The 25814-nt window shown below is 50.5% G+C and overlaps 1 protein-coding gene across 6 annotated transcripts in view; it reads left to right on the forward strand.

Annotated features, from left to right (window-relative positions):
- The first annotated feature begins 4207 nt into the window (after window positions 1-4207).
- Window positions 4208-25814, forward strand: part of SMOX (spermine oxidase) — a 39092-nt gene continuing 17485 nt past the window's right edge. For 4 of the 6 annotated variants that reach the window (XM_036418483.1, XM_036418487.1, XM_045574269.1 and 1 more), the window contains exon 1: window positions 4208-4407. The gene's annotated coding sequence lies outside the window, so the exon portion shown is untranslated. Of the gene's footprint in view, window positions 4408-11417; window positions 11565-25814 lie in introns of those variants that run through there. The other 2 variants (XM_036418484.1, XM_045574268.1) reach the window with 2 other exon arrangements.

Genomic DNA, 25814 nt, shown 5'->3' on the forward strand with positions numbered 1-25814 from the left:
TTATTCATGTATTATTATTTATTTTTTGTATGATTTATTTGTATTTCTCTTATTATTACTGTATTTTCCCAAAAATAAGACATCCTCTGAAAATAAGACTTATTTACAGATTTTCTTCTGAGTGAAATATAAGGCATCCTTCGAAAATAAGGCCCCCCATAGGCTCTGTCTCAGAATGCTATTGCTAAACATGAGAAATTTCGTCCACTGATTCTGAAAGAAATGGAGTCACAAGAAATTCACCAGGAAATTCAGGAATTGGATTGTTATGATGATGTTCCAGAAGATGATGACATGATTGTCATTGAATAAACGAGTAAATTCTTGATACTGTAGGATTCACAGTTTGTCTGGTTTGTGTTGACAACTACTGTACTACCGTACCGTATACAGGTAATAAATTTCCTTTATTTTCATTTAACAATAAATGTGTACCGTATACTTCTTCATGGAAAAATAAGACATCCCCTGAAAATAAGACCTAGCGCATCTTTGGGAGCAAAAATTAATATAAGACACTGTCTTATTTTCGGGGAAACAGGGTAGCTACCAGAGATCTGATGCATGAAAATTCGTGCAAGAGTAAGGCTTTCCTTCCCCTGGCTGCCAGCACTGGCTTCCCTCGGCACCTGGGACATGGGCTGCCTCACCAGCTTCCCCCTGACATCTGGGATCATGTCTTCCCTCCTCCAGCAGCCTGCAGGCACCTAGGACCTGGGCTGGCTTCCCTGTGGCCCCGACTTCATCAGGAAGGACATCCAGAATTATGTCCTGTCTAATTAGCATCTTACCCTTTTATTATTATAGATTATTTTGTATCCTTATTTATGATTTATCTTTTAGGTAATGATGATAGTAATTTAACCCACTCTTGCCCATGTGTTTATGTGTGTGTGTGTGTGTGTGTGTGTGTGTGTGTGTACAATTTTTAAAAAAAAGATTTTTAAAATTAATTTTTAGAGAGAGCAGATATGAGAGAAAAATTGATGGGCTGCCTCCTGCATGCCCTTTACCGGATCAAGACCCAAACCCGGGCATGTGCCCTGACCTGAAATTGAACCGGCAACCACTCAGTGCACGGATGATGCCCAACTAACTGAGCCACGCTGGCCAGGGCTAAATTAAAAAATATATATATATTTTATTGATTTTCCACAGAGCGGAAGGGAGAGGGATAGAGAGCTAGAAATGTCGGTGAGAGAGAAACATCGACCAGCTGCCTCCTGCACACACCCCACCGGGGATGTGCCCCCAACCAATGTACATGCCTCTGACCGGAATCGAACCCGGGACCTTTCAGTCTGCAGACTGACGCTCTATCCACTGAGCCAAACCGGTTTCAGCAAGGCTAAATTTTAGTGTGTGTCTGTGTGTGAACTTACTGTGTGCTTGCTTAGCTCACAGTTCCAAGTCCATTTACCTTCTGATTGTAAACAGTACTCTGACATCACCCTTCCTCACTCTCCATCCCTGTGGTGGAGAGTGGTTTGGATGCCAGGGTTGGGCATCTGATTGGATCACATATCACTGGATCACAATGATTTGTGCTCCAATCACGACCAACTTGGTGTAACCTTGCATATTTGGCTGGGACAGTTGAAAAAAGGGAGGTCTTGGGCTGTGAGTATGAAGCCTAGGGCTGCCGGCAGCTATCTTGCTGCTGTAAGAAACAGAGATGAGAGGTGAGGAGAGGAAGGCTAAGTTTTGATATTTTTTGTTCCTCTTGGTGCCCAAGTAAGTTATACCATTGAAGTCTTCTGTTATGTGAACGTATAAATTTCCTATTTGCTTACACCAAGTCAACTTGAGTAGATTCTCATTATTTGTAAACTGTCAAGTCTGTGTGTGTGTATGTTATTTTTTTTTAAATTGAATTAAGAGAGGAAGAGAGAGATAGAAACATCAATGATGAGAAAGAATCATTGATCAGTTATCTCCTGCACAACCCCTACTGGGGATCAAGCCCACAACCCAGGCATGTACCCTGGACTGGAATTGAACCAGGGACCCTTCAGGCCCATGCTTTATCCACTAAGCCAAGCTAGCTAGGACTATATTAATTTTCTCATTGAATATTCGTAACAGATCTTTGGATTAGGTACTATTTATTAACCCCATTTTATAGATGAGGAAACTGACACACACACAGAGGCCACATGAAGGCAGAATTCAAACCCAGGAAATCTAATCCTGAGAGCCCACTCATAAACATTCTGTTCTCCTTGGTGATGGAAAAGGATTCACAGAGCGATGTGTGACTTCTAACCTAACATTTAACTCCAAGAGCACACAGGGGTGTGTCAGGAGCAAGGGGGAAAGATTTCTAGGTGGAGGGGATAGCTTGAACAGTGACAAGACCTTTTCTGCGAAGAAGAAATCTCACCCGAAATTCACCATGTACATGCCCTGCAGCCTGTAACGGAGGACAGATTGTTCCATTATGTGATCACTGCCATCATGGGCTGGGACCAGCTAGATCCTGGCCAGAGCAGGGACTGATTCCTCAAATCTCCCCAGACTGTTTAATCCACCTCTTCCCAACAGCCCAGGTGTGCTGGTTCATGGAACAGGCCCTCACCCTAGCAAGCGTGTAAGGCATTTGCCCACTATTTGGAGTCAGTCACTAACTAGTATCCTTACCCTTCCTGCCGGGTCCTATATAATTCTTTAGGGCCTGCCATGTGGCGAGCAGGTATCCAAGTCTTCTTGTCACCCCGGCAGATCAACCTGGCACAGTGGTCGACAAACTCATTGGTCAACAGAGTCAAATATCAACAGTATAACGATTGAGATTTCTTTTGAGAGCCAAATTTTTAAAAAAATATATTTTATTGATTTTTCACTGACAGGAAGAGAGAGGGATAGAGAGTTAAAAATATCAATGAGAGAGAATCATCGGTCAGCTGCCTCCTGCACACCCCCCACTGGAGATATGCCCACAACCAAGGTACATGCCCTTGACCGGAATCGAACCTGGGACCTTTCAGTCTGCAGGCTGACGCTCTATCCACTGAGCCAATCTGGTTTCGGTGAGAGCCAAATTTTTTAAACTTAAACTTCTTCTAACACCACTTCTTCAAAATAGACTCTCTCAGACGGTGGTATTTTGTGGAAGAGCCACACTCAAGGGGCCAAAGAGCCGCATGTGGCTTGCGAGCCGCGGTTTGCTGACCACTGGCCTGGCATGTATGTTACCTTACTCTCACCTGGGAAATTTTCCCAATGCCTGTACACCCAATCAGTTCCTCCTGCAGAGGAGCATCAAAACCCTTTACTGGGTGGGGGGTGAGAGGGGGATGCTATGCTCGGCATTGGGCCTGGTGGGTTCATTGTGGGGTCTGAGTTAGGTGAGGCACACTCCTCACTCTGAAACAGAGTTCCCTGAAGGCTTGCACCCCTTGGACTGGGTCTCTATCGGCCCTGAAAATGCTTCCAGGGCTAAATAGAATGAAACTGTCAGAGCCCCTGCTCCGCCCCTCCTCCAACTGAGCAAATGAAAATCTGCAAGGAACCAGCATCTCAAACAGAAAACAAATAAATTTCCAAAGAATTCTGACTTAAAAACAAAAGTGACCCTGACATTTGTATTAGAGTTTTTTTTTTTTTTTTTTTAAATAAAATCAAGGATGAGGCAGTGGGCAAAGGATATTTTTCTTAAAGAGGCCACTTCCGCTCACAGTCCTGGGCTGCGAAAGGACAGGCTGTGGCGTTTTGAGTGCCCCATCTCCCACTGCTGTTGCGGGTCTGAGATCGATTCTCGGAGGCTGGGGGATGGGGTGGAGGGGAGAAGATGAGATTCGGGGTGGCTCTCGGGGACGAGCCCTCGGACCCCAGGGGAGTGTCTGCGGGGGTGAAGGCAGCTCCAGGAGGACAGAGGTTCCCTTTTTTTCTGAAAGGTCAACTCCCCGGGTAAACTGAGGTCCGCGTGCCGGCTCTGCGGGTCGCCTCACAGACAGCCTCGGCCCTGGGTTCGGCCCAGCCCCGGGCCGGTCCGGCTGCCTTTCTTTCGGGGCTGGGTGGGGACTTCTGGAGCTCAGCTTGGCCAGGGGACTGATCGTGGGGCCCCGACGGGGTGCGCTGAGCCCGGAATCGGAGGCTGGGGCCCCGGCCTCCCCTCCCCGCGGCCGCCAGGTCCCCGCCCCCGGCGGGCCGGGCCGGGGCGGAGCCGCGCGTCCCCGCCCAGAGGCGGAGCGGGAGCCGGGCCGGAGCGGAGCGGGCGGGGTGGGCCGGGGACGCGAGGCGGAGCGGGGCCCCACACAGGCCGCGGCGGCTGGCTCGGGCCCCTACGGTCCCGGTGGCGGCGGGAGGAGGAAGCCCGGCGGCTGGAGCGGAGGGGAGGCGGAGGAGGACGAGGCTGGCTGGAGCGCCGCTCGCCGCAGACTCACTTCCCCGGCTCCGCAGGGAAAGGTACGGAGAGCCCGCTCCCCGCGCCCGGCCCCCGGCGCCCGGCTCTCGCTCCGGGCGGGCGGGCGGGCAGGGGCTGCGGCCGCCGCGGGCGGGCGGAGGGCCGGGAGCAGCCCCGGGACGCGGTCGGTGCGGGGCTCCGGCGGGCGGGCTGGGGGCGCGGCATCCCCCGAGGCTCGCGGGGAGCGGTGGGCGCCGCGCCCCCTTCGCCCGCGTCGGGGGCGGCGGGGATCGGGGCCGGGGGACAGCGGTTTGGAGCGGGGGCTGCCGGGCCGGGCGAGCGCGCCGGGCTGGAGGGCAGGCCGGCTCTGCGGGCTGCTCGCTGCCGGGGAGCCCGGGGCGCCTGGCGGGCGCGCTTTGTGGGCGCAGACAAAGCCGGGCGCCGACGCTCCGCTCCGCCAACTGGGGCCGCCGGAGGGTGGTCGCTGGGGAGAGCAGCCAAGGCTCTGGGGCGCCGGCCGGGACGAGGGGGGAGGCCGGGCCGCCCTCCCTGCGGGCGCCCGGCTGGTCTGCTCGGGGGCAGGGGCCGCGGGGACCCAGACGGGGTGGGAGCAGCTCTCGGCTGTTCTGGAAGCGGAGTGTGCTGGAGGGCTCGCTCCGGGGGAGGGGCTGAGGGACGGCGCTGTCCTGGGGCGGGGGCTGGGCTTTGGTGGAGCCGGTGACCGGGCCCGTGGACCCCCTCCAAGCTTGCACCTGGAAGGGGAACGGCTTGATAGGATAAGCCCCGTGTCTGACACGTATGGTGAGATATGGCCACAGGTTGTTTGCAGGACCCGCTGGTGGGGGCACATCCGTGCCAGTTCACCGGAGGGCCACTTGTCCTCGCAGTGAAACAAGGCAGGCGCCCCAAGGGCCATTGCGGTGAGCACGAATGGGAGTGTGTGTATGGAGGGGTGTGTAGGCGTGCACCTGAAAGTGAGCACAGGGAAGGTCCCACATCTGTGTTCAGCTGCGTTTCCTCCCCCCTCCCCTCCCCTTCTCTCTCAGAGGCATGAAGCATCCCAATTCCTGCCACAGGCCTATGCCTCCACTTGGGGCTCCAAGGTGCTCTGTCCCTGTCCCCCCATTCTTCAATTACTTCCCCTCTCCACAGTGTTAGAAGTGGCCTCTCCCCCGCTGGGTTATTCATACGGTGTAAGAGCACGCTTTGGCACCCTCTTCCATCACACCCTACATCTCATAGTCCCCTTTTTGCCTTCATCCCTCATTCTCCCTCAGCCACAGACCCGCCTCTCACAGTAAAGTTTCTCCGGGGGAGCTTCTGTCCCACCAATGACTGAAACTGCCCTGGCACCCCCTCCCCCACACCAGTCAATGTCTCCAGTGATTTCCATATTCCCACAAGCAGGTGTTCCTTAACCTCCCTTGGTCTTGTGGATCATTCTTTCCTTCTAGAACCAATGGTCCCTCTTGGCTTCTCTTGGTTTTCTTCTCTTTCCCTGGCTAGCCCTTCCTAAGTCGTCTCTGGGGACAGCGTTTCTCAGCTTTGAATGTTGGAGGATCTCAGGGCTCTGTCCTCAGCCCCCTCCTCTTCCCCAATATCCTTCTATTGACATACACCCACCACCCCCAGCTTTCATTCTTTCTTTTTTATATATATAAATATACTTTATTGATTTTTTTTTTTTACAGAGAGAAGAAGGGAGAGGGATAGAGAGTTAGAAACATCAATGAGAGAGAAACATCCATCAGCTGCCTCCTGCACACCCCTTACTGGGGATGTGCCCACAACCAAGGTACATGCCCTTGACTGGAATTGAACCTGAGACCCTTGAGTCTACAGGCCGACACTCTATCCACTGAGCCAAACAGGTCAGGGCTAGCTCTCATTTTTTCTTGGGATTTTTAAATCAAGCATCGATTTACAAACAAAGATCTTAAATGTACATAATTTTCATTCTCATGCTTTTAAGTAGCAAGTTTTATCTCTAGCCTCTCTATCCAATCACCCATGTGATGATTTATGATATCCTGATTGTGTCACTGGTATGAAAAACTCACATGGATGAGACGGAGCCCTGACTGTACTCCCCAAACATGACCCTCCCCAGGCCGTCCCATCTCAGTAAACCCCTCTTTAAAGACAGGAAACCAGGTGGCATCCACTTCCCCCTTTGCCTCCATCCCCACACCCAATCCAGCAGCATATCCTTTTCGTCCTTTCTTCAAATTCTGTCTCACGCATGCTCTTTAAGCTCTGACGCCACTGCTACCATCCTAGGCTTCTGCCACAGGACTTTTATGTCATACGTGAATGCTGCTCTAATCTATTTTAACAGAGACGTATTTAGGAAAATATTGACTAAGATAATCTTGTTCTCTAAAACCCTCAATAGCTCCCTATTGCACTTAGAATAAAATCTCCAGGTTTTCCCTGGCCCATGAGACCCTTTTTGATCTGGCCATCTCTGACTTCCTCCAGCCTTATCTTGTTCCTGTGTGTTCTTCCTGACATCCACACCTGAATCACTTTGCCTGGAACATCCCAAGCTTTTTTTCTGTCCTGGCGCCTTTGCTTATGCTGTGTTCTCTCTGCCTATAATGTCCTTCCAGGGTTTTCTGGGCTGGCTCCTAATTTTTCAGGCCTCAAACTCAAATGTCTCCCCAGTCTTGGTAGAGGGCCACTCCCCAGCCCATAATTCACCAAAGCTCCTGTTTTACTTTCTTCATCGTGTTTATCACAGTCCATAACTGTTGGTTACAATTATCTTTCTTCTTTGCCTGGCTGGAACCTTGACTGAATGGCCCACTGCTGTATTTGGAGCATCGACACAGTGCCTGGCACACAGCTGCTGCTCAGGAAGTCTTGAGTCAGGTGGGAAGGTGGGGATTGGGCTAGGCAGAAAGAGGAGAGTATTGCAGTCAGCATAGGAGCCCCCTTTAAATCTCAAGGGACTCCTAACACTACTTTCTTTCCATAAAAGCAAATGGCTGTAATGATCTGAGGGGAAAAAGGGAAATGGAAAAGGCCCAGTGTCTCGAAGGTGGGCCTGTGAGCCAGGGGGGCGATTTGTGAGCCTGGGGGATGTGGAGTCAGTGAGGGCCACTGTGGGTTAGGGATAGATGACTTCCCTTGTTCTCTTTGGTGGGCATCCAGGCTAGGTTAACAGGGGTGTGTGTGTGTTCTCTGACTCAGGGGATGGGAAGCTGGGGATTTACTTCAGGCTGCTCTCTGGCTGTTGGGTGCCCATCCTCGGAGGACAGAGGGTTGGAAGAAGGGTGGGACGAATGGGTTGGGGGTCTCACTCTTAGACCTTTGCCTTTCCACTCACAGTCTCCTCTTTGCACAGAGGAGCCAGCTGAGAATTGAATCGTGTGGCTGGTGCTCCCAGATTGCAGGGCCAAGAGCCAGGGGACCTCACATCTAGGAGGGAGGAGAGCAGAGCCCTGGACAGGCAGACTGGTGAGGAATCAAAGTAACACTGTGAGAAGAGCGCTGGAAATAGGGGCTAGAGGACCAGATGTAGAGCTGGGCTGGCATGTCTCAGAAAGGCCTGGACCGGGGATAGCTGGGGGCAAGGAGGGTGTCCTGGGTGTTAAAATCAGGCAGAGGGCAGGAGGCTGGGCCAGGCCCCTGCTGTGCTAGTATCCTCTGGGATGCCTGGCAATTTTTAAGGACTTTGTAAATATTAACTCCTTTAATCCTTTCACTAGCTTATAAGGTAAGTCTTTTTTTAAAAAAAATTGATTTCAGAGAGAAAGGGAGTGGGAGAAAAAGATAGAAACATCAGCCGAAACTGGTTTGGCTCAGTGGATAGTGTCGGCCCACGGACTCAAGGGTCCTGGGTTCGATTCCGGTCAAAGGCATGTACCTTGGTTGCGGGCACATCCCCAGTAGGGGGTGTGCAGGAGGCAGCTGATGGATGTTTCTCTCTCATCAGTGTTTCTAACTATCTGTCCCTCTCCCTCTGTAGAAAAATCAATAAAATATATATTTTTTAAAAAAGATAGAAACATCAATGATGAGAGAGAAGCATTGATGGGCTGCCTTCTGCACGCCCGCTACTGGGGATCGAGTCCGCCACGCAGGCATTGCTCTTGACTGGAATCGAACTCGGGTTCCTTTAGTCTGCAGGCCCACGTTCTATCCAGTGAGCCAAACCAGCTAGGGCATATAAGGTAGATCTTATTGCATTTAACAGATGGGAGGACTGAGGCGCAGTCATACAACACAATAGTGACAGAATAAGGATACGAGCCCAGGCAACCTGGCTCTAGAATCCATGCTATAAACTAGGGGTGTCGAACTCAATCAGAGAAGGGGCCAAAATCTAAAATCCAGCCTAAATCGCGGGCCGAATGGTTTACTGAACAGTCATAAACTGTCATTGTGATGGAAACGCAGCGGAGTGCAGTGATGACAGCGCGGTGCGGGCCACATTGCAAGGCCTGGCGGGACGAATTTGGCCCGCGGGCCTTGTGTTTGACACATGTGCTATAAACCATCCCACTCTAGCAACTTTTCTCAGGCCTCTCAGCTAGGCACCAGCTGAAGGCTTCTTAATAAGCAAATTGTTTTTCCAGACTTCCAGACGTGCAGGATGACATGCAGGCTGCATATCTTAGAGACTGGGGAGGGTGGAAAGGAATCATAACTTCTAAGGGAGAAGAGATCCTTGCTCAGCGAGTTTCTCTGCTTCATGTCCTACCTTTCCTTCCAGGAGAGGCTCAGGCCCAGGCTGAGTGGTTGGCCATCGTACCCACTGTGATATTAGGGTGCTGGGGAGATCAGCTTCTGGCACTAAAACAGCTCCCTGCTTGAGGTGCCACCGTTAGAATGCCACCCCTCTGGGTTCAGCATTGACCTCTTCCTCTGCCTCTGGAGAGCCCATCTGGAGTGTTGTGAGGTAGAGCTTCAGACTTGGCTTTGGAAAGCTGCATGGGGGTCAGAGTAGGGCTGAGTCAAACATGGGAGCTGAGCTGGGGGAACAGAGAAATACGAATGGAAGAGAGCTTAATCCACTTCATGGTTGGGCCTGCCCTTACCTCTTTTTATCTACCTGTAAAATGGGATTAGAGAGTTTTATTCCTCTGCTCCCCAGAGGTTGTGGAAGCCAGGAACTCCTTAAGGTTACACGTTTGAATGCCTTCTTGGGGGCCCAGTGTGAAGGGGGACTTCCCATAGGACCAGCCTTGAGGAACTGGGTCAGGAAGGAGGGAGTCAGGAGGAGGGTGTGGCAGCCCTGTCCTGCAAGGCTTTCCTGTTTGGTCATGAAAAGATGCCTTACCCCTGGCTGGTGTGGCTCAGTGGATAGAGCATTGGCCTGTAGACTGAAGGGTCTTGGGTTCTATTCTGGTCAAGGGCATGTGCCCAGGTTGCAGGCTCAATTCCCAGTAGGGAGCATGCAGGAGGCAGCCGATCAATGATTCTCTCTCACTGATGTTTCTATCTCTCTCTTTTTCTTGCCTTCTCTCTCTGAAGTCAATAAAATTATATATTTAAAAAAAAATGATGCCTCTGGACTGGTGGCTTGGCCTCCCAGGGGCCTGCCTGGCTGGTCGGCTGAGCAGAGGTTTGCTGACCACACAGGGATGGCGTCCCTTTGCTTCAGTTTTTGAGCCCCAGAGTTTAAGGGATCTGCTCATCTATCTTGGCAGATTCTGCCAGCCTACCAGGAAAAGAGGGAGGGAAAGTTGGTGGCATTCTCTTCTGTATTTTGGGAAATTGAGGCACAGGGCAAGCACACTGCTGCTGGGAGCTCCTCAGGCCCATGGTTTTGGGAAGCATCCCTTCTCAGGCAGGGAGTATGCAGGAGGCTCATGCACACTGCCCGAGTCCTTGTCTGCCTGGGTTGAGGTGAAAGCTGAGACAGAGCCAGAGGCTGGCGGACTGGAGCTGAGGGTGGACTTCTTGACAACTGGACATGGGGCCTTGTTACCTTCAGGCGTCATTTGACATCTGTGCCCCAGCCCAGTGTTCACAGCCACTGGGCACACAGGTCAGGATCCTCACTCTCCAGGAAATGAGCGTGAGCCATGCCAGGTGTGATGTAAGGAGGTGCAGCTCAGACCAGCTTCCTCGAGGAGGTGGTGCTTATACAGGGTGCTGGCGTCCTGGGTGACTTGGGCCAACAGAGGAGGAGTTGGCATTCCCAAGGTGGAGGGGGAGCCCAAGCCCGGAGTGGTGGGTGGAAGGCAGGTTGGGGAAGGCCTTGTCTGCCAAGCTGCTGAGTCTGGACTTGATTCATGAGGCCCCTGGGGGCCACTGAAGGTGATAGGTGCAGTGGCTTGATTAGAATAACGCTCGATAAAAGTGCATCTCAAACTTCAACATGCAGATTCTAACTCAGTAGGTCTAGGGCAGGGCCTGAGACTCTGCATTTCTACCAAGCTCCTGGGTGGTGTGAAGTGGCCCATGAGGGGAGGGGGGTTTCCATGGGCCATCTTTGTGCAGTAGGGTTGAGATTATGGACTCGGGCCAGGCAGGTGCAGGGATGAGTGTAGGTAAAAGTGAGACCTAGGACAGGTAAAGGGACCATCCAGGCTCCTGTGGATTGTGTTGGGGGTGTGTGTGGGGACTGCCTCTGTGGGGGTTGAAGGTGATAGGGTAGAGCAGTGGTCAGCAAACTCATTGGTCAATAGAGCGGCATACCGCGGCTCGCGAGCAGCAGTTTGCCGACCACTGGTGTAGAGCGTTCAGGATGCAGGGTGCTGGGAAGTGGGGCTGGGTGAGAGGGAGTGTCTGGGGGCTTGAGTCTCAGGCCAGGAACCAGGACTGGTCTCCAGGGTGTCTGGCAGTGATGAGTTCCCAAGAGTACAATAAGGTGTCTTAGGTGACTGCCCCAGGGCAGGGTGACATGCAGGAGTCACGTAGGCATCTTATCTTTGCCCACAGCTGAGCCCAGCCCTGTGGGTAGCCAATCTGGGGTGAGCATTCTTCCTCCATCCAGGCTGGGCCCAAGGAGATTGGGGAAATAGCTGGCTTCAGCCCCAGACACAGAATCTTCTCCGAGAAACCCCCAGTCTCCCCAGCTTTCCAGCCATTCCCTCCAGCAGGGGCAGCGTCTCTTCTCCTGGCCCGCATTCTTGCAGCCAACACCAATGGTCACATGAGCTGCTGCTGTTGGGGTCTTCTCCCTCCGGGCCCCCTCCCCGGTGCACCTGGACGTGGGGAGGCCTAGATGCTTCTTTCTGCTCCGACCCTGGTGGGGCCGCTAAAGGCAAGTGTCTGCTCCTCCCTGAGGCCTCTGTTTTCTGTAAATTGAGGGATTCCACCCTCTTCCTGGGGAGCAGGGGAGAGGGTCACAGGATTTGTTGGGTGGGGGTACGGCTTCTTCCTAGAATGGCAGCTGAATACATTTTAATTTTGGTTTAATACTAAAATTTGAAGGCTAATGATGGAGTAATTTGCATGAAAGAATTGCCCAGTGTGCTTTGGGGGGGTCTCCCAAGGCCCTTTGCTCACTGGGCTTGGCATGGCCCGGGGTTCGGTGTTTTAGGGCACTGGTCAGGTGAGGTCTCTTTAGACCCTGGCAGGGGGGTAGTTAGTCACCTCACCCAAAGGAAGGTGGGGCGGTTCTGCTGCCCTGGGCAATGCCAAGAGGGGCCGTCAAGCTGAATTCCTCAAATATTTCACACACTTCCTAAAAGGACTGCAGGCTCTCCTGAGGGGGTGGGAGGGGGCTGCATTTTTCAAAGACTGCTTTGGGAAACTTCAAACAAAGGTAGAAACTGGCAAATTCACTCCACCACACAGGGGGAAGATTCACAGAGCTCTTTAAGAGAATTAAAGGCTCTGACAAGTCCTGCAGAGAAGAAGCCATCTGGTGTTTCCCAAAATGATTTGACCACGGAAATATATGTATTTAAACTTTCTAATACCTGCCAACCTGAAAACACCCCGTGGGAGGGGCTGATGTGGAAATGTGCTGCTCCATGAACGACTACACACAGGCAGGGTCCAAGTCCCGAAGTGCCGGGGAGGGAGGGAAGGGTGGATGGATAACTTCCTAGGGGAGGTGGGCTTGGTGAGACGGGCACCATTTGGACAGTCAGTGGAAGAAAAGGGCACTGCAGAGGGAGGGATGGCGTGGAGGGACATGGGGCCAGCTCTGGGTTCTCATGGCAACTGTTCTGCTTCCCTGGGAGGGTGAGGAAGAGCCCTGGGAGGACCTGTCTGGTGCCTACGACCCAACAGTTGCCGGGCCTGGGTCTTTGGGATCCTGGGACTGCCTCCCACCCCACTGCTCCTGCCATCTCTTCGCCCTGTAAGTTCTCTCCCAGCTGTTCATCTCAGAGAGCGGGCTGTGTCCTCTGGGCAAGAAGCTAAACCTCTTGGTGCCTCCGTTTCCTCATTGGTTCTGTGGGACTAACATTATTTCCCTTGTAGGGTTTTGTGATCATTGAATGCATATCTGTTCTTACTGTGGCCTAGGAAAGGGGACAGTGGTCAGGGACGTGAGAAGCACAAAGGCCGGCAGAGCACGGCGAGGCTTGGGGTCCTGATTAGACCAGAGGAGGGGTCTTCTGTAGAGGAGGGGAAGGTGGGGGCGAGGGTAGCCAGGGCTGACTTCCTGGAGGAGTGGCTGGCAAGGTAAGGAGATTTGGGCAGAATGAGGAGAGTTCACAGGCCACGCTGGGCCCCAAGGAACTAGTCTGGGTGTGGTAGTCAGAGGACCTGGTGGGAATGGTGGGTGGGTATAGGGGACAGGGCAGCTGAGGTCAGGGAGGAGATGTCAGGGACATGCCTTCATTCATTCCAGTGTTTTTCAACCTTTTTTGGGCAAAGGCACACTTGTTTCATGAAAAAAATCACGAGGCACACCACCATTAGAAAATGTTAAAAAATTTAACTCTGTGCCTATATTGACTATATATAAAGTAATTCTCTTGAATAGGAATCAAATAAACACAAAGAAAGTATTTTATAATTACTTTATTATGAAATATTAAGTAAACAAAATAGTGAAAAATTATAAAATTCTTGTCTTGTCTGCACCTACGGCACACCAGGCAACATGTGCCGCGGAACAGCGGTTGAAAAACGCTGCGTTAGACCATGGGAACCATTGAAGGTTTGTGTTTGTTTATTTTTTTAGTCCTCACCTGAGGGAGTGCGCGGGTGCGTGTGTGAAAATTATATATATGTAATTGATTTTAGAGAGAGAGGAATGGGTGGGTGGAGAGAGAGAAAATTGATGTGAGAGAGAAACAGCAACCGGTTGCTTCCCATATGCTCCCGTATGAACCCTGACTGGGGAATCAAACCTGCAACCTAGATGTGTGCCCTCACCGGGAATCGAACCAGAAACCTTTGTGTTGTACAAAATGACGACGCTCCAGTCAGCTGAGCCACCTGGCCAGGGCCTGCCATCGAAGGCTTTTGAGCAGGACAGGGGTTTGATCAGAGTAGAGTTTCAGTGAGAGACACGATAGAGGTGTGATGGGTTGAAGGTACAGACAGCCCCCCCCCCCCCCCCCCCCCCCAACATTGGACCTCCTCACGGAGCAGCTATGCCCCTTTACATCTCAGCATGGGGAGGGGTCGGCTTGCTTATATGACCCTTCTCCTCAGATTCTCAGAGCTCTGAGTCATTTTCCCCAAAAGGTTGGGAATCTCATCCTGCTGCCTTCCTGGAAGGGGTGTTGCAAGGACAGGAAAGGGGGAGGGGGAGTCCCGGGGCTCTTCCCCTCCTCCCCTGTGGCTGGTGGGGACCGTCCTGCCTTGCTCCTTGCTACACCTCATTTCCTCTGAAGTGTGAGGACTGTTTGTGCAGCAGCTCAGGGGGTGGGGGGCGGGTGGGGTGTGGCATGTCAAACAGTGACCCAGGAGAAGTTGCTTTCATGGTACAGAGTCGGGCAGACCGAGGGCCCTGCCAGAGGAGGCTCAGTGAGCCTGCCCGCCCAGCCCCGCCACACTCTGCTGTCCTGCTTTGCCCTTCTCTTCCTTCTCAAACAAGCAGAGTCCGGGGCTTTTCTGGCTCTCTCTGAACGTGCTGGGCGGGTGGAGGAGGAGGAAAGCCTCTGGGGGCAGCCAAAGCAGGGTGGCTTGGCAGGGGGAGTGCAGCCCCGCTTTTATCCCAGCCCAGATTCCTGTGCCCTCTAGCTACTTCTTGGAGGAGGGTGTAAAGGAAGGTGTGAGTGTGCCCGGGAGGAGAGGCCTTCGGAAATGAGTTGTAATTTATTAGAAACAGAACAAAGAACCTAGCCATTCCCTGCCAGCTGTGCGCAGGGCCCTGCAGACCCAGCGCGGGGGGCCTGTCCTCCCCGCACGCCGCCACACCGGCAGTGCCGGCAAACGGCATGTCTGGGCCTCTGATCCAGGTTCCTGGACATCCGATCCAGTGTCCATTCTTCCTCTCAGGCCCCTCAGAGCCTGTCCACAAACCTTTAACCATGCCTTCTCACCACACCAGACTCCCCTCCTCACCCCAAGCTAGGCTCCCCCAGCTCCCGACTTCCTGACCCCAGGGTGAGGCTGCTGGATGCTTTCGGGACTGCCTTAAACTAGACCTTGAGTCAGCTGGATTTTGAGATGACTCAGGCAGAGACACTCAGGACCATCCATGAGCAAACATTGTTGAGAAAGCTTTTTGAATGAGGCCTTTACATACAGATCCCGTTTTACTCTCTTTTATTGGGAAAACTAATTTAAAAAAATCATACACAATTAATGGGAAACTTTTGGTTTAATATGAAAAAGTAACGCAAGACAATGAAATCGACTCACTCTTTGGTTTTTAGAAAGGACTAAAACCTGAGCCTTAGTGTCTTACTAAGTGAAGTTTGGAGTTCCTTGTTTTAGATGGCAGGTGTGGGACTTCTCTGGGCCTCAGTTTCCTCTTCTGTAGAACGGGGATATTGATTGAGATTTCACCTATACATCCCATGCGAAATGCTTAGCGCTGCGCTCTGTTCCTCAGATGTGCTTAGTGAAAAATAGCGATAACGGTGACGATCTATAATAAAAAAAAAGTGTAATATGCAGATTGACTGAACGGCTGAATAGCAGAACAACCGTCTATACGGCCTTCCAGACGAAGCAGGGGCTTCGAGGGCTGAGCCCCTTGGAGAATTTCATGCATCGGGCCTCTAGTAGAATTACTAGTATAAGAACAGGTATTTCTGGTTTTTAAAAATGTTTTTTTATTGATTTTTTAGAGAGAGAGAGAGGGAGAGGGAGAGGGAGAAAGAACAGTGGAGGTTTTTTTTTTTTTTTTTTTTTTTTTTTTTTTTTTTAGAGCGAGAGAAAGGGAGAGGGAGAAACATGGAACAGTTACTTCCCACGAAACCCCTCTCCCCAAGGATTAAGCCCTCTACCTGAGCATGTGTCCTGACCGGGAATCCAACTGGTGACCTTTTGGTGCTTGGGATGATGTTCAACCAACTGAGCCACACAGGCCAGGGCAAGCATTTCTTGATTTCAAAAGCTGGTGAGTTATTAAGTCTCTCTTTGAATTCAAGAAAAGGACTTGAAGAATATGTTTAGTATCCAAGCTCAGTGTCTTAACTCCATAGGTGTTTTATGGACTGAATTCTGAGTTAACGGCCAACGTGAGCATTTTGAAATGAACACCATTGTCTTTTCAGACCTGGTTCCAGCTCTTGCTGGGGTCCTGCTTCATTGTTGAACTTAATGGAGAGCCATTTATTGATGATCCTGGGTTAGGACTTGTTGGAAGAGCAAGTTACACCGCCCTGTAGTTACCACGCAAGGAAAATCTCGGGCCGTTGAGAGGAGGGGACTATCTAAAACAGAGGTGGGGGCCACTCGGCCAGTGGGCCGTATAAGGCCCGTAAATCATTTGGCCCCGCCACATCATTAGGGGCGAGTTAATTAAAAGTTTCACCCACGATAGCAGGCTAATTTTTATTTATTATTTTAAAAAAATATATATTTCTTTATTGATTTCAGAGAGGAAGGAAGAGAGAGAGATAGAAACACCAATGGTGAGTGAGAATCATTGATTGGCTGCCTCCTGCATGCTCCCCACTGGGGATTGAACCCGCAACCCAGGCATGTGCCCTTGGCCGGAATCCAACTTGGGACCCTTTAGTCTGCAGGTCTACGCTCTATCCACTGAGCCAAACCGGCTAGGCGAGGCTAATTTTTAAGTTGATAATTTTGTATGGCCTGCAAATGATGTTTAAATATCCAAATGGCTCTTGGCAGAAAAAAAGTCCCCCACCCCTGGTCTAGAGGGTAGCAGGAGTTAGTTGCTCTTAGAATTTTGTGTGTGTGTGTAGGCACAGCAATTAGACCAGCATCCCTGTCCCTGTTTTTGGAGGACAGAACCAAGGGCCAAAGGCTTGTGGGCTAGTGTAGTGCCTGGCAAACCTTGAGCCAGCCCTTGTGGGACAGGGAGACTCAGGTGCCCGGTGACCACTCCACCATCACCCTGGGCGGGAGGCAATGACCTCCCCAGGGCAGCCCTGCTTTCTGGCTGTGCAGCCAGGGTGAGCTGTGAGGCTTGGGGATGCCTCCTGCCAGGCATCCCCGAGGGCCTGGCACAGTGTGTGCAGGGTCAGTCTGTGGGGAGGGGTGAGTCAGGAGAAGTGCCAGGCGGAGGGCTGTCCTCAGACCTGCTGCCTCCGGAGGCCACGGGGGACCTGAGAACTGAGCGAGCGTTGGGCAGAAAGAGATGAGCTCAGTGTTGTCAAGCCCTGCTCTGCCCTCACTTTATCTGCGTGACCCCCGTTCCATCTGTGAACCTCTCTGAGCCTCTTCCCTCATCTGCAACGTGGGCACCCGGGTGTTTGGAAGTATTAAGTGATGCCATGAATGGAGAGTGCCCAGCTCAGGGCCTCATAGTGAGGATTCAGTAAACAGGGGTTTGCTGTGTGGTTCATCCGGTGGCTGGATTTTTGGGGAATGTTTTCCTTTTGTGCTCTTGCATGCCACCCCCACTCTGCGATCTGTGCTGAGTGGGGGCCATAGGAGAGGGAGCTTTGTGGGAAAGGAGTTCACAGTGAAGGGGGACCCCCTCCCTCCTGCAAGCCCTGACACTTAGCTCTGCCCTGTGGGCTGCTGTGTCTCTTCGGGGGCAGAGGGAGGACCCGGTGGCTCTGGAGAGAGGATAGGCTTGCAGGAGACCCCCTTCTCCCCGGGGCTGGAGTTGAAGCACAGTCAGGCTTTGTGCAGAGTCACGAGGGGCCGGCAGGGGGGTACTGTGCCCGGGCTTGGGCTTGTCTCACAAGCCTCAGTTCTTGTCAGTGGTTTTGAAAGAGTCAGTGGAAAGTGCTGACGAGGCAGTCCTCCTTCACCCCAGAACCGTGGGGCTGCGGCTTCTGGCAGAGAGAGGGTAGAAACCTGGCAGGGAAGCCACCTCTTCTGCCAGCTCATACCTCCCAGGCTTCAAGTGCCCCAGGTGCAGAATGGGTGTGTCTCTCTGTGTGGAGACACTGACCCTGGTGAGGAGCTGGGCAGGACAGTGCCCGCCGTGCTGCCTGATGAAGTGTGATTGGCAGAGGGACCCGAGGCTGTGTGTTTTGGGGTGTGCTGGGCCCTGCCTGGGGCAGTGTTCCCAGTGCTGGTGCAGCCTTGGGAAGAGAACTGGGTTCCGGAATGAGACCACGTGGGCTCCCCTCCCACCTGCAGGTCCTGCGCTAAGTTGTTTGGCCTCAGTTTCTGGTCTGTCTTACCCCACAGGCTTGTTGACAAGGGGAGAGGGATGACCAGATGACATAGAACTTGTCACGGTTTGTTCCTGCAGTGTCATGACTGGTTGTCCAAGTCATCCTCGCCATCATCCCCACATCCTGTCATGTAGCAAGTTCCCAGAAGGCCACCGTAGCACTTCTCCCTCTGATCCCCTACGGTCACTTCCTCTGCTCCCGGAGCCGCAGCCCACAGCTCTGGGGTCACCTCTTCAGAGAGGCTTCCCTGGCCTCCCCACACAGAGCAGCTGCGTCTCCCCGCACCCTACTTTGCTTTTCTTGGGGCACCTGTCACCTCTGATTGGTTAGATCCTCGAAGGGGAAGCTGTTGTTGTGGGCGGGTGCCTGGCACAGAGTAGGGCTTGCTAAGCTTTTTGTTGTTCTTGTTTTTATTTTGGTAAAATATACATGATATAAAATTTACCATTTTAACCATTTTTAAGTAGTTCCTCCTTGCCCACAGGGGATATGTTCCAAGACCCCCAGTGTTTGCCTGAAACTGTCATTACACTACATAGACATTATGATTTTTAGTATACATACACACCTATGATAAAGATTATACAGTAGACACAGGAAGATTAACAACAATAACTCACAGTGAAATAGATTATAATATTATACTATGATAAAAGTTATGTGAATGGGGTCTTTCTCCCTGCCAAACATCTTATTGTTCTGTATGTACAGTGTGGACTCACTGGGCAAAGGGGTGTATCACATCCCAGGCAGGATGGACTGGAGCGGTGTGAGATTTATCATGCTACTCGGAAGGGTACACAACTTCAAACTTACAAATAGTTCATTTCTGGAATGTTTCATTCAATATTTTTGGATTGCTGTTGAACGTGGGTCACTGAAACCTGGAAGAGTAAAACTGGGGGTAAGGGGGACCCCCCCAGGATGTCCTGTGCCCAGCCCAGATTTCTCGCTGCAGCATGCATTGGCTCTGCCGCGCCTGTACTGTTGCTGAGTGACCATCCTGCCCCCCCCCCCCCCCCTTCTCTGGATGGTCGGGGCTCAGGTGATGCCTGATGAAGTGGAGGGGTCCGTCTCCACATTCCATTCCCTGTGCAATCCGGGGAGCTGGGGCCATTCTGCCCTTTCTCTGTGTGCCCCCATGGGGTGTGCTTACATGTGTGGGGAAGCTCAGGGCAAGCCCTCCATGCCTGCACTGTGGCTTGGGTAGTGGCTGCTGCAGCTTCGGAGGAAGGCCAGGCGGGTGGCCATGTAGGGCTTGCAGGGTGATTCATGGAGGGAAGGAAGAGCAGTATTGAGAGTTGACCTTAAAAGCAGCACCTCTGAGTCTTTGCACATACAGTTCCCCTTGCCTGGAGCCCATTTCTACTTTCTTTCCTAGAAATCTTCTCTGACCCCTCTCCCTGCCCCGTTAGGCACCCTTTCTCATCGTCTCCCACATTGTTCATTACAGTTCTTATCCAATCCTATCACTGCATGTGATACCTGTGAGTTACCTGGCTGTGTACCTGTCTGTCTAACCCACTGCTGTGTCCTTCCCAGGACTGGGAGCCTAGGACCCTTTAGAGAGCAGAGCAGGGGTGATGTAATTCCCCCCCCCCCCCTTTTTTTTTTCAGATGAAGAAACAAAGTCTTCCCCAAGATCGCTCAGAGCTAGATCCCATCCTGCACCCTGGTCCTCTCGAAGGGAGCGGTCCCTGAGGGCAGAGGTTGGCCCTGTGCACCCTGAGATGCATTATGGACTAGGAATGCACAGGGCTTAGGCAGCTGGGCAACTGTGGGGAGGGGGTAGAGGGAGACCCTCCATTTAAGCTGAGGGTAGAGAAGTGGAGCTTGGACACTGGCTTGCTCTTCTCTCTGTCTCCTCCTGTCCTGCATTGGCAGACACCATATCTCTGGGTGGGCCTGGAATCTGCATTTGGAGCCTGCTATACATTAGCTTCATGTAGGACCTTTAAAAAAATATCCATGCCAGGACCACAGCCTCCAACAGTCTGATTTAGATGATCCAGTGTGTGTGTGTGGGAGGGGGGGGGGTTGGTGGGAGGCTGGGTATCAGTCAGTCTTTTATAAAAATCTCCAGGTGAATCTAATATACTGGCTGGGAAGGAATTCCTGTTTCCTGGGCCTTGTAAATGGTAGAGGCTGGCCAGGCTCTCTGCTCACTCCACCCCAGACTTGAATTTCAGAAAAGAGGGAGCTGGGGCCCTGAGTGAAATGGGGAATTTGCCTAGGGTCCCCACCCTGGGGGCGTTCCCCAGGGAGAGAGATTTGATGACTCTATTAGTTACTTAGTGCTGTGTAACAAACAACCCCAAAGCCTAGTAGCTTAAAACAGCAGTAAACATTTGTTATCCAAACATTTAGTATCCTCACAGCTTCTGTGGGTCAGAAACTTGGGAGTGACTTTATTGTGTGTTTCTGACTCAAGGACTCTCAGGAGGTTGCAGGCAAGATGGTGGCTGGGCTGGCAGTCATCTGGAGGTTTGACTGGGGCTGGAGGGTTTGCTTCTGCGTGGTTCACTCACATGGCAGCATCGTTTGGCTGTTGGTAGGAGGTCTCAGTTCCTTGCCTCATGGGCCTCTCCATAGGGTTGCTTTAGTGGCCTCATGATATGATGGCTGGCGTCCCCTTGAGGAAGCAGTCCAGGAGAGCAAGGAGAAGCTACAATGTGTTTTTTAAATTTTATTTTATTTTATTGAGTTCTTACAGAGAGGAAGAGAGAGGGATAGAAAGCTAGAAACATCAGTCAGTTGCCTCTTACACACACCCTCCTGGGGATGTGCCCGCAAACCAAGGTACATGCCCTTGACCGGAATCAAACCTCGGACTTTTCAGTCCGCAGACCGACGCTCTATCCACTGAGCCAAACCGGTTTCGGCCACAATGTGTTTTTCAATATTTATTTGTTTGTTTGTTTATTTATTTATTTATTTATTTATTTATTTAATTTGTTGAGCTCAGGGTGACATTGGTTAATAAAATTATATGGGTTTCAGGTGTACAATCTATAATACATCACCTGTATATATTGTATTATGTGTTCATCACCCCAAGTCTCCTTCCATCACCATTTATCTCCTCTATACCTTCTACCTTCCTCCTCCCCCCTCAACCCCTTTCCCTCTGGTAATCCTATACTGTTGTCTGTGTCTGAGCTGTCTTTTTTTTTTTTACTCCACCTTTTCTACCTAGCCCCTCATCCCCCTTCTCCTCTGACAGCTGTCAGTCTGTTTTCTATTTGAGTCTGTTTCTAATTTGTTTGCTTATTTTATTCATTAGATTCCACACGAGTGAAATCATATGGTACTTGCACAAGGTGTTTTATGACCAAGTTTCAGAAGTTACACTCATCATTTCTACAGCATCTTATTGGTTATGTATTGATAGGTCAGTTTGGGAGGAGACTATGTTAGGGCACAAGTACTGGGAAGCAAGGATCATTGAGGGCCATCTTGGAGGCTGGTGACCACACAGATGGTCCTGTCACTATACTTGCAGCCTCATAGACCTTGTCCAAGAGGGCCAATCATCCCGAGTAAGTGAGGGGGGTGGCCTTCTCTCCTAAGCCTCTATTTCTCCCCTGTCATCAGATCACAGCAGTGTCACTGCGGAGTGAGGCGGTTTCTCTGAGGCCTGGAGGTCATGAATCATCATACAGTCTAATGGCTGGACTACCCCTGCTCTTAGCACATTTGGTGTCTTGGCCCAGCCCTCCCAGTGTCACCCCACTAGTGTGCACACTCTGGCCTGGAGGAATATAAATATACTATTGCTGTTACATGCCTGGTTGTGGGCTAAGCACTGCATTGTCATACTCAACCCTGTAGGCAGGTATTCTTTATACCCATTCTACTGATGAGGAAACTGAAGCTCAGGTCATTCGTCTAATAAGTTGTAGAGATTCAAACCACCAGTATTAAAAAACAAGTTATTGGGCCTGGCAGGTGTGGCTCAGTGATTGAGCATTGACCTATGAACCAGGAGATCACTATTTGATTTCCAGTCGTGGCACATGCCTGGGTTGCCAGCTTGATCTCCAGTGGGGGGCATGCAGGAGGCAGCCAATCAATGATTCTCTCTCATCATTGATGTTTCTATCTCTCTCTCCCTCTCCCATCCTCTCTGAAAAAAAAAAAAAAAATGTATTAAAGAACAAGTGATCTGATCCCAGACCTGTATGAAAACCATGGTGCTATAAGGTGTCCCCTAAGAAGGGGACTATTTATCAAGTTACATCATCAAGTGAAACACAGTAAAGTATGTTTTTATGATTGTGTTTGTATATATCTGAGATTCCTCCAGGGCCATGGTGACTTGAGGGCTTCAAAATAGAGTTGGTATCCTTTTTTTTTTTTTAAACTTTGCTGGTGGGGGAGGGGGTTGGGGGTGCAGTTAGGGGCTATCAGGCAGGCCAGTAGGTGAGCAGTTAGGAGCCAGCAGTCCTGGGTTGTGAGAGGAATATCTGACTGCCAGTTTAGGTCCTGGGATTGGGCCTAAACCAGCAGTCGGGCGTCCCCTGAAGGGTCCTGGATTGGAGAGGGTAAGACTGGACTGTGGGGAAATGCATGAATTTCATGCACTGGCCTCTAGTAAGTATATACGTTTTTTGGTTTCTCTCTCCCCATCCCCTCTGAGATATGTTGTTCATGCCTCCATGCTTTGGGACTTATTTTGTTGGTCAATTTATTTTGTGCATTAGATTCCACAAAATCCTGTGATCTTTGTCTTTTTCTGACTGGCTTATTTCACTTAGCACAATGATCTCCACATTCATCTATGCTCTCTCAAAGGGTAAGAGATCCTTCTTTTTTTTTTTTTTTTTTTTTTTTTTTAATAGTCCCAGAGTATTTTATTGTGTAGATGTACCACAATTTTTTTTTATCCACTCATCTACCGATGGGTACTTGGGGTGTTTCCAGATCTTAGCTATTGTATGATAAATTGTGCTACTATGAACATAGGGGTGCATATATTCTTTCTGATTGTTTCTTAGGATATATTCCTAGAAGTGGGATCACTGAGTCAAATGGAAGTTCCATATTTAATTTTTTGAGGAAACTCCATACTGTTTTCCTCAGTGACTACACCAGTCTGCATTCCCACTAGCAGTACATCAGAGTTCCTTTTTCTCCACATCCTCATCAGCCCTTGCTGTTTGTTGATTTATTGATAGTAGCTATTCTGACAGATGTGAGGTGATACCTCATTATCGTTTTTATTTGCATCTCTCTAATGATTAATGATCTTGAGCATTTTTTCATAAGTCTATTGGCCATCTGTATGTTCTTTTTGAAGAAATGTCTATTCAGTTCCTTGGCCCAGTTTTTAATTGGGCTTTTCTCTTCCTTTTGTTGAGTTGTATGAGTTCTTTATGTATTTTGGAAATTAACCCCTTATCAGATATATCACTGACAATTATGTTCTTCCATAAGTGGGTTCCCTTTTCATTTTGATGTTGGTTTCTTTTGTTGTGCAGAAGCCTTTTAGTTTGATATAGTTCCAATAACTGGTATTTCTTTTTTCCCTTGTTTCTCTTGCCCAAAGAGATGTATTGGTGAAGATTCTTCTACATGAGCTGTCTGAGATTTTGTTGCCTATGCTTTTTTTTTTTTTTTTTTTTTTTTTTTTTTCTTTTTTTTTTTTTTATTTTTTTTTTTTTTTTTGTTTTTTTTTTTTTTTTTTGATTTTTATAGTTTCTTTCATTATATTTAAGTCTTTTATCCATTTTGAGTTTATTCTTGTGTATGGTGTGAGTTGGTGGTCTAGTTTCATTTTCTTGTCCAATTTTCCCAGCAACATTTGTTGAAGAGACTGCCTTTGTTCCATTGCATACTCTTGCCTCCTTTATCAAATATGAATAGACTAATGGTGTGGCTTGATTTCTGGGGTCTCTGTTCTGTTCCATTGATCTATATGCCTGTTATTGTGCCAGTAACCAGGCTGTTTTTATTACAGTGGCTTTGTAGTATAGTTTGATACTGTGATCCCTCCAACTTTGTTCTTCTTTCTCAAGATCGCTGGGGCTATTTGGGTGGTGCTGTGGATTTGAGCTGGTTTTCTCTCCAGGATCAGCCTTCTAGGAGAACTTCCTCCCAGGAAGTCCTCTTGTGCCCACAGCCTAGTGTGCTTCCCCAGGGGCAGTCTGGCACCAATATAGTTAACCAGGATAGTGACCAACTTTGTGGTTCCTTACAATTCTGTGGGTGCTGACTTCCTGGTTGGGGGAGGGGGGTCCCAAGTTGGGGTGTCAGGTACTGCTTAGAAGGAGGGAACCTAGGCTATGGGTATTTCATCCTCAAGTTTGCTTAAGGGAGCCACAGTGAAACCTGTGCCTTTAGGACTTTTCTCAGAGACACAGGAAGCTGGCTAATAGAGTCTGGGGTCAGGGCCAGCCTTGTTAAGGGTAGGAGTGATTATTCCCACTTTACAGATGGGGAAACCAAGGCTTCAGCCAATGGACTCTCCAAAGGCCACACTGGTTAGGGGCAGAAGTTACTGACTGGACAATTTTGTCTCTTCCCGGCGTGTCCAGAGGTGGTGTAGTCATCATATAAAACTCTGGCCTGTCTCTGGGCTGAGGGGAAATGGGATTTACCTGCTTCTGTGAGGTCTGGAATCCTAGTGGAAGAATGTGGTCCCTGCTGGCAGACAGGTGACTGCCTGCCCTGCCAGACATCTACCGGTAGATACACACAAAGATGGGAAACAAGGGCATGAAGTGTGAGGAGCTGGGGTTGGAGATGGAAGCTGAGCTCACATTTCCAGGGTGTCTGGCCCAGATTTTGAAAGTTCATAGGAGATGTTTAGAAGCCACCAAGACCAGCACTTGATCTGCTCTATTGTCAGAGCGTGATCCATTCACATGCTTTTGCGGAAGGCAGGATCTCCAGGGTGGAGTTTGGGATAAAGCTGTTTGGGGTTGGAATGGGAGCAGGAATTCAGTCTTAGGCTCTGTCCTGGCCCATCCCCACCTTTGTTTCTCTTTCTAGCCATCAAGACTGCCAGCTGAACGTTATGCCCGTCAGAGAACTTACCTGTTCACTGGCTTTTTTTCCATGTTTGCTTCCCCTTCTCTGTCCCCAAGTAGGCTTCTAGCCAGAGGCTGGTGGTCTTCAGGATCTGTCTCTACAAGGCAGCGATAAGCTGAGGTCTTGGAACAATCCACCTGGGTCTCTCGGGCCTTGCAGAGCATCATGGGAAATAGTGACTGGCCAGAGTGCTCACCTCTTCAAGAATAACAATAGTGCTTATAAGGGCCATGCTGGCCCCCCCCCCCCCCAACCCCCCAAATATATAGCTGAAGGCTGCCTCTCTCCATGTAGTACAGGCTTCCCACTTCAGAAAAGGCTTACAAAGACTTTCGAAGTTGTTCTTTTAGGGACTTTACACATCTGGCTGTGGGGAAGAGATGCGGCCCACAAAGACGCTGTGCTTGAGAGAAGTGTGAGTGCCAGGAAGGAAGATGGGCCCTCCCCAGAGCCTCTTCCTCATCGTGGTCTTGAGAGGGCATAGCTGGTGGGAGGGCTCTATGGAATGAGGCACCCACGCCTTGTTCCTTTTATGATCCCATCTCTGATACCGACCCCCAGAACTGGGTAGGTTGAGACAATGTTGAGGGTAGTCTGATTGATGTCAGGATCAAGAGTTGGGGCCAAGGCGGAGGCAGGGGTCTGCGTTCAGGTGAAGGCTGGGGTTCCTTCACTGAAATGGAGCTCTGGGTCCTAGGAGAGTGGCTCCCACCTCTGTACTAGTCTCTTTGGGAGCTTTTTCCTTTCGTCCTCTCTCTGAGTCCCACCAGGTAGCCGAACCTGTCCCCGTTTTATAGATGGAA

Source organism: Pipistrellus kuhlii, unplaced genomic scaffold (assembly GCF_014108245.1).
Source record: "Pipistrellus kuhlii isolate mPipKuh1 unplaced genomic scaffold, mPipKuh1.p scaffold_m20_p_6, whole genome shotgun sequence".
Lineage (NCBI taxonomy): Eukaryota > Metazoa > Chordata > Mammalia > Chiroptera > Vespertilionidae > Pipistrellus > Pipistrellus kuhlii.